This window comes from Cynocephalus volans, chromosome 3 (assembly GCF_027409185.1).
Source record: "Cynocephalus volans isolate mCynVol1 chromosome 3, mCynVol1.pri, whole genome shotgun sequence".
Classification (NCBI taxonomy): domain Eukaryota; kingdom Metazoa; phylum Chordata; class Mammalia; order Dermoptera; family Cynocephalidae; genus Cynocephalus; species Cynocephalus volans.
Genome location: NC_084462.1, coordinates 176,064,625 through 176,072,310, shown reverse-complemented (window position 1 = coordinate 176,072,310; position 7,686 = coordinate 176,064,625). Strand labels below are relative to the sequence as shown.

The window sequence follows — 7,686 nt, the reverse complement described above, 5'->3', positions numbered from 1 at the left end:
GACAGCATGTCTGAAATGCTGTAGGTGGGGATACAGTTCTGGGACATAGGAGACCCTTGGCAAATTTTTATAACTTGGTAGGTTGGTATCAAGATCAGGATGTACAGAAGACTGACCAGTGAGGACTTGCTGTTGCTACACTTTAGAAATTAAGAATTGGACTAGGGAGAAGAAGTTCATGAAGGTAATCCTGCCATATATTCAAAAATACCTGTAAAGTCCAAACAAATGTTTACTGCGCACTTGTGAGCCAGGGATTGGGCTAAACTCGGGGGATTCTGGTTTAATTTATGCTTCAGGAGGCACTACTATTTGTTAGGTGCTGTGCTTTTTCACATACATTTTCTCCCCAATCTTAGAGGGGAAAAAATATTTCAAATAATTTAAATGATTCCAGGTCTCCTGAATATACTTCTAAATGTTGTTTTTACTGTCGTTTTATGTACAGCCTCAGTACTTGAGGACAGTTTTTGTAAAGAAATAATTTCAGCACAGTGGTAGAGACTTGTACAGATGCTGTCATAGCCAAATAATGGTATTCCTGGTTAAGGGGTTATCATTGATGAAGTAGGGTCACCCATGAGAGGGTGTAGCCCAGTGAATAAGACTTTTACAGATGCCCACCAAAGGAACTAAAGAGAACAACTAAAAACCTGTGTATGAAATATGTATTGATTTGCCTCATAGGGCCCGGAGTGCTTTTTTTTAATTTCTGGGAGCTCCTCTAACCCCGGTAGCCCTAGCAGAAAGGCATGGAGAAGTAAAGCTAGTACAGGGCACTTTGGGGAAGAGTTAGGAGGTTGGCATTGGTTCCACCGTGGCAGAAACTCAATCTGTGAAGTTCAAACAAACACAGAAGTCATTGGAAGTAACACTGCCCTGTTAGGCTGCCCAGCAGGCTCTGGTCCTACCCCTGCGTTAATTCATGAGTGCTTGTCCTTGTTGTTTTCATCTGTAGAATGGGAACAATTATCCTGGTTTAACCAGTTCTCTGCCTCCCCAAGCTGTTGGGAGAAAGATGAGGTAATGTGGAGAAGGGTTTTAATCTTTCTGGAACAAAGCCACTAAGGTGTCGTTACTCAGTGTAAGCGGACTAAGAACAACCCAAGGAAATGCCACTTCCTAGGAGGAAAAAAAGGAGAAAGGAGGAGCAGATGTGTTCAGGGGTCTTGTGAGTGTCCTGCTCCTAGTTTGTGTTCCATTCCCTTTTGATGCTTCATCTCATCCCAGAGCTCAGAGCCCTTATTTCCCATTTAGCAGGGACTTTTGAGCATCTACCAGGTGCCAGACAGTGTCCTTAACACATTTATCATCCAGTGGGAGAGCCAGACATGTCCACAAATTCTAGTAACTATGATTTTTATGAGAACCTGATACATTTCAGGAAAACTGTCTCATGTAACCCTGCAAGGTGGGTAATATGCCCTAGTGTCAATATGAAGAGACAAAGCCTCAGAGAAATGTACTGATTTTCTCAAGGTCATACTGCTCATGACCAGTAGAGCTGTCTGACTCCAGATCCATCCTGATGACAATCACGCTGCTGATGTTGGAAAATGTCATGAGGTAAGAGCTAACTGGAGGCACATAGACTCTGTGTGGTGAGAATGCAGGAAGAAGAGCAAGTTGTTCTTCCAGGCTGGGTAGGCAAGGGAGCAGTAACCTAGTTTCTCTGATGAACTACCCTAGTGACTCTCACAGTGGTAGAGATAGGTTCTTTTAGATATTATGATACAGTAATGGATGATTGTAGATTATCTTGAGGTCAGAAGTGGATGAAAAGGGTTCTAAGGACTTAAGAAAATGTTTCCTCAAATTTTTCCTCCTACTGATAATGACATTGATGATGGTAATGATGATTATGATGACAGTAATGATGACAGCTTCCATTTACTGAATTTTAAGCATTTTCCAGGAACGGTGCTAATACTTTACAGACACCATTTCACAAAATCTTCATAATAACCTCGGGGGGGTTGGTATCATTACCCCTAGTGTGGAGGTAAGGAAACTGAGGCCCAGAGAAGGTAACTGGCTTGAGGTCACACAGCTAGTAAATAATGCAGATGGGCTTTAAGCCAAAATTTCAACTGACTCAAAAGACTAAATGCTTAGCCACTGTACCATGCGCACCAGTCATTCATCATTTCTTGTGTTTATATCTCCTGAGCTGGTTTTTAAGATGCCATGGTCATTTTATTTTCTCCAAACCATGAGAGATTAATGGTACAGGAAAATTTAATGTGTCGGACTCCAAGAATGACTGAATTCTTTCACAGTGCACTGGAAAAACGCTCTGAGCTGAGGGTGGTGTGTATCGCCTGCAGATGAGTTGCTTTCTGCCCCCTCATTGGGAGGAGTGGCCGACATGGTCTATAGACACTTGGCATCTATTTCTGCCACCTTCCATTGTCCCTTCCAGAGGCTGCAAAGCTAAAAACTGCATTTTTCAGACACCCAAGTACTCAGGGCTCTGGATGCAAATTAAAGTTCATCAGTTAGATTCCTCAAAGAAGATATGTAGGGTGGAAGTGAGGTGACAACACAGTTACGGAGTCTTGGGATTTCTCCACAGCAGTGTTCCAGTGCCTTGTCTCTAATTTCATGTGTCAGAAGGCAGTTGTGTTGGTGGCAGTAGCAACTTCCTGATCCCTGTATGACAGATACAGTTGTGAGTTTATGTAGTAAAGAATTTGACCTTGTCCACAAAGAGGTCTGGCCTTTGTTCTCAGCAATTGGAAGGTAATCTTGAAGCCCTTAGAATAGCATACCTGGTAGGAATGTCTTTGTTTACCTGGGGACCTTGAGTCACCAAATAATCTAACAATATAATTTAGGGTGGGAGCTGGTCACACTAGATAGTCTTAGGGTGGTAGCTGGCCATGCCATAAAGACCAACAACACAATTTAGTGTGGCACTTTGGGTCATGCAATATCAGTCAATTCCAGAAAGACTGGAGACTGAGGTCAACCATGTGGACTATCACTCATACCTTTGTGATGGAGCCCCAATAAAAACTCTGGACACTGAGGCTTATGCGAGCACCATGGATTATCAGTACTCCATGTGTATTGTCACGTGTTGATACTGGGAGAGAATCACTGTCCTAACTCCATGAGGAGAGGACAACAGAAGCTCTGAATTTGGAACCCTTCTGGCCTCTGCTTCTTCTCTTGGCTAATTTTAGTCTGTCACCTCTCCCTATAATAAACCATATCCATGAGTAGAACAGCTTTCAATGAGTTCTGGGAGTCCTAGCAAATTATCAAAACTGAGGGTGGTTTGGGGAACTCCCCCAAACTTCTTACTCAGAAGTAAGAGTTGTCTTGTGGACTGTGTTCTCTCTAAATGTGCAGTAGGCTAAAATTCCCACAGATTTCTTATAGTTCCAGTGGCAGCCGCCTCGTTCTTCCATTTTTGTATTGTGGCAGAGCTAGGGGCTCCCCAGCAGGGCAGTTCTGCAGTGCTCTATCTAGTGCCTGCTAGTTCAGCCCAGCCCGTTAGTGATTTTATAAATACTTAAGTCCCTGTATTAAATCCCTTTGTGCTTAAAATACCTATGGTGGTTACTGTGTGCTGTGTTAAACTTTGACTAATACAGAAGAGAAGCTGACCCGGATAAATGCAATCTCTCATCAATTCTAAGATGCAAGCTTTTCACATTCCAATGTCTCTGAACTCAGGAAATGCCTTGCAAACTATACCAGTTACAGCTGCAGGTGGTTTTACTTTTTCTTTATTTTTAACACATGAAATAATGGGGCATCTTACACATGATGGAGTCTTATATTTGATGAAATTCTAGGATACCTGGTCCTTGCTATATTACAACTTCTTTCCAGATTGTCTCTTCTCTTCATTTCACTTCCCACATTACACACTGAATCCGACACTCCCAAATTCCCAAGGGCATGAGTCTTTCCTCCCTTCTCCCACTCCACACTTTTTAAAGTGAAGACAAACATCCTTAAAGAAAGAGAGAAGCTGTGTGGTAATGCAATAGGACGTGGATTTTGTGAATGAGACAGACCTGAGACTGGAACTTCCCTCTGACACTTCATTGCTGTGTGACCTCGTACAAATTATTAACCTTGCTGAGCCTCCCTTCTCATCTGTAAATGATAGTAGCTTTGGGGATTAAATGAGGTAGCCTCTGTAAAAATTGTTGGCCCCAAGAAGCCACTCAGTATAGGTTGTTTTCTTCCTTGTCTGCTCATCCTTTTTATTGTCCTTCTGAACATCATGAGGTCTGCCTCTCACACCTCTTCATCTCCAGGAGCCAAGCTGCAAGCAGCTGCCATCACTTATCAACAGTGGCTAGACATAGACTCAGGTCAAATATACATACATGTTAATATCCAGCTGCCAAGCTGCAAACTGGGAAAGGAACGAGAGCTCTTTCAAAAACAAATGCAAATCATTGCTTTTATTTTTGCAACCATCCAACTCTTGTCATGTTTTGATTTCAGGGCTGCTTCAACATTCTGGAACAAAAGGCACTATATATAAGCATTATTATGAGACTCAAAGGGGCTCCGAGCAAAATGAAATCTTGTTATTACAAGAGAATTGGAGAGACTTTTTGCTAAATATAGTTACTCTGTGGAAAATGCATTCTGTCTTTTTTCCATGCATCATCATCATCGCCCCCACCATGCTGTAGCTAAATCCGTACCCTATCAATCAGTCTATTGGCAAATAATTTTAAGTGATAATAACTAATGTATTTTGGCAGTTACTACATGCCATGCATGGTCCTGAATACTTTATATCTAGTATTTCATATGTCTTCCTGGTAACTCTTTTAAGGTAGGTTCTATTATTAGCCCATTTTACGGGTGAGGAGATTGAATCTTGGAGAACTTAGGCAACTTTCCTAGAGTCATACAGCTCATAAGGGTGGAGCCAGGACTTGAACTTAGCTGTACGATGTCAATGATCATGTTTTCTATGCCAAAGGGAAAATAGGATTGCCCAGCAAAGAATGCACATGGCCCCTGATCTTCAGAAATCTGTAATCTGATCATCAAGATAAATGTCAAGCGAGTGACACAATAGCTATCCTAGTGGTCCAGGTGCAGCAGAAATCTCAGTGAGCCAAGATTCTTTGAGAAGGTGGTGTCAGGGGCTATACTTTGTTCATATGAATTATTATGTCTCCCACCCCACTCCTCCACCAATTTCTTTTACCCTGTGGTTTCCTCCCAGTTCAGGAGAGAAGAGCATCCAGCTCCATGCTGCAGAGGAGGAATGCCACAAGAAAGGGAACGAATGACAATTCTCAGCTTTTGAATTTTAAAATACACTTTTGAAACTCTTGACAGAAGCAATATAACTCAAAGAAGATTTTTCGAGTTTCAAAAGCTTGTGATTTGGAGTATCAAAGGTCTAGGCTTGGGGGAAAAGCTAGAGCATAGCAGAAGTTTCAGAAGACCACTGTCTAGCCCAACATTGGATGTTTCCTTAAGAGTGAGGGATGGGGAGAAGGAAGAGGGAAGAGAAAGGGCAACAATGCCAAGGTGTCCTGAGAAGGGCCCTACATGTATCCCACCCCTTCCCCACCCCAAGACCAAATCCCAGATAATGGTGAAACAGAACCCACACGAGACATATCTGATGTGTCTCAGAGTCTGCTCCTTACCTTGTTTCCTGGACCCTGGGCCACTTGCTCTCCCTCTGGCACTGATTCTTTGGGATTGTGAACTGCTTTGTGCCCCCCACCCAAATTCATATGTTGAAGTCCTAACCCCCAATACCTCAGAATGTGATTGCATTTGGAGATAGGGTCTTAAAGAGAGAATTCAAGTAAAATGAGGTCATGAGAGTAGGCCTTCATCCAATCTGACTCGTGTCCTTATAAAAAGAGAGTAGGACACAGACACACACCAAGGGAAGACCGTGTGAGGACACAGGGAGATGATGGCCATCTACAAGCCAAAGAGAGAGGCCTTAGAAGAAACAATCCTGTTGAAACATTGACCTTGGACTTCTAGGCTCCAGGACTGTAAAAAATAAGTTTCTGTTGCTTAAGCCACCCATCTGTGGCACTTTGTTATGGCAGTCCGAGCTGTCACAGTGACCAAAACTCAGAGCTTCAGAGCCACAGGGCTGTGCATCTAAGCCAATCCCCACACCCCCAGGCTGGCCCCTCCATCCTGCAAGACCTGGGGTCACTCTGGCTTAGTGCTCCATCTCTACCTCCTGCCAACACTGTGCAGCAACCTGTTTGGGAACCAGATCGGGAGTCCTTTCTTCTTTTACTTGGGTTAGAGGGAAACTTCTACGAGGCCGAAAGTGTGAACTGAGAAAGAGATAGGGGTGCAACTGTCCTTTAAAATGTTAAACAGATCGAGTGAAGTCCTAGGAAAATGGCAAAAAGGAGTCCAGGAATGAAGCTGTGCTGCACTTCTATTATGGGAGGCCTTTGGAGGATGCTGACTTTGTCCTCATTTTCAGTCCCAAAAGGCAGGTACGATTATCACTGCCTAACAGATGAGGGATAGGATCTTCAACTGTGGTGTGGCTAGTTAGGGACAGAGTGGGGTTTTATACCCGAGACTGTCGGAGCCATGATAATGCCACACTGCCCACTAAAACTAGATAAGTGGGCATTTTTTTTCTCTCTTTCTGCACAAATATCTCTAGCTAATACCTTGAAAGAGAATGAATAATCAGCAAGTTGATAAATTATACTCATTTCAGGCAAACAAGCTGATTGTTGTTTTGCCTCTCACAGGTGTGGCTTGATTGCAGACCATTAGTGACCATTAGCAAAAAAAAAAAAAAAAAAACCCAGGCTGCAATTCACAAGTATGTTTGAATTTCCCAGGCCTTGCATTTCACACCAGGGAGTTGAGCTCAGCCAATATTTTCAAAGCTAACACCTGCAGTAGAGGCATAAAGCATGATTTAACTGAGGTAACATTTATCTTTGGGAATTAAAAGATAAACCAAAGGATAATTTGTGTACTTGATCATTCTTTCCCCTGACTGTCATTGGTCTTAGCTTAACATAGAGATAAGCCTCAGGTGTTTTGAAAATCTGTTAAGCAGCTTTAAGAGGATTCAGGACATACAGCAGGGCCTGTGGCGCCTCCACTGGTCCAACCTGAAGTTTATTCATTTACTATCGAACCAATATTTACTGAGCATGGACAATGTCCAAGCACTGTGCCAGGCTCTCAAGACAGGGATGAAGGAGACAAGATTGCTGTCTGTGAGAGGCCACACTCTGTTGGGGCAAAAGGACACAACCCGACAGTGATAGGACAGGGACAGTTGCATGATGAGGGGGATTGCTGGCCCATCCTTGAGTTTCCATGAGAAAAATTTATTCCACCCACCAGGAGAAGCACTGCTGGAAAGGAATTTCAGCCTCTCTCTTGCTTACTCCTCCCAGGTAAGGACAAGTGAAAAAGCCTGGGTCAGGCCGAGCACCTGCCTTCCTAACTCAGGTCTAGAAGCACAGACTGCCCTCTGGCTGTCTGGAGGCTCACAGGGTGGGGCAGAGGCTCTTTGCATTTGGCTGTGAATAGCTTGGCTCAGGGGGTCACCCAAAGTTTACATCTGGAGCCAGAATCTATGGAAGCCCATTTGGCCACTGGTCAGCCATATTCCCCAATCAAGCTTTACCTGTAATAAAGCTGACATGTTGATATCTATCTGTTAGGTTCTGTGTCTATATT

General features: G+C 43.4%; 1 long non-coding RNA gene across 1 annotated transcript; it reads left to right on the top strand.

The window, feature by feature from the left end:
- On the top strand, window positions 1-4,615 carry LOC134373832 (uncharacterized). Its single transcript, XR_010022994.1, has 3 exons — window positions 1-184; window positions 1,480-1,566; window positions 4,471-4,615. It is a non-coding gene; the product is annotated as an uncharacterized LOC134373832 (long non-coding RNA).
- Window positions 4,616-7,686: the final 3,071 nt, after the last annotated feature.